Here is an 831-nt window from a genome sequence, read left to right on the forward strand (position 1 = left end):
ACTGTCACCAATGTGTTGAGCACTTTTGTAAGCATGGGGCCCTGTTAACATTGTGCTTTGGGGCCCTGTTAACATTGTGCTTTGGAGCCCTGTAATGTGTATTTATGTTCCTGCTTTAGGCCACTTATGTTTAGTTTGTAAGTGAAAGGTTTTACATGAGACATTTTTTAACACTGCTTTCTGAGAGTTCTTTTGTAATTTTAGCTTTCTGCAAAAATCATCCAACTTCACATATTTTGAGCTTTCTTTTTTTCTTTCTTCTTTTGAAAATAAAAGTAGGCAGTATTCAAATTTGTCAGTGGAATTGTAAGCTTATTTTGTCTAGGAGAGGTTTGCTGGTTTAAGGTCTCCCTCAACAGATCAGGGAAAAGTTATCTGTGTAATGATGGAGGCAATAGATAACACCCTATGGTCTTTTTCCTCTCCTCCTTGCTCAAAGAACCCTGCTGATTCTGTAAATTACTAACTGTGCAATCACACAATGACCTAGAATGGTGTTTATAATAACTCTGACAGTGTGGCAAAGATCTGATCTAGATTTTGAAATTTTTCGCAGAAGATTATTATTTGTACAGCTGCAATTGTTTGCCTCACTGTTTTGTTGTTAGCAACAGTCTTTTAAACTATATTGTTATACAAATTACAATGCTTAATTATATATTTCTTATATTTGTTATAGTTGTGAACTAGGATAGTTTGTGGGAAACGTTTTCTATATGATTTGTACTTTACTTTGACTTTGGGTGTAAGTGGAGATTGGAAATGGATGAAGACCAAAATCACCCTAACTAACTTAATTAAATGATGTCACAAAAAAGACATCACGATGCA

The 831-nt window shown here is 34.7% G+C and overlaps 1 protein-coding gene across 1 annotated transcript in view; it reads right to left on the reverse strand.

The window, feature by feature from the left end:
• Positions 1-831, reverse strand: part of PCDH15 (protocadherin related 15) — a 553,205-nt gene that overhangs the window by 389,073 nt on the left and 163,301 nt on the right. The gene's annotated exons all lie outside the window — the stretch shown is intronic.

The sequence above is a fragment of the Nanorana parkeri genome, unplaced genomic scaffold, assembly GCF_000935625.1.
Source record: "Nanorana parkeri isolate BGI_ZX_2015 unplaced genomic scaffold, ASM93562v1 scaffold32, whole genome shotgun sequence".
Taxonomy (NCBI): domain Eukaryota; kingdom Metazoa; phylum Chordata; class Amphibia; order Anura; family Dicroglossidae; genus Nanorana; species Nanorana parkeri.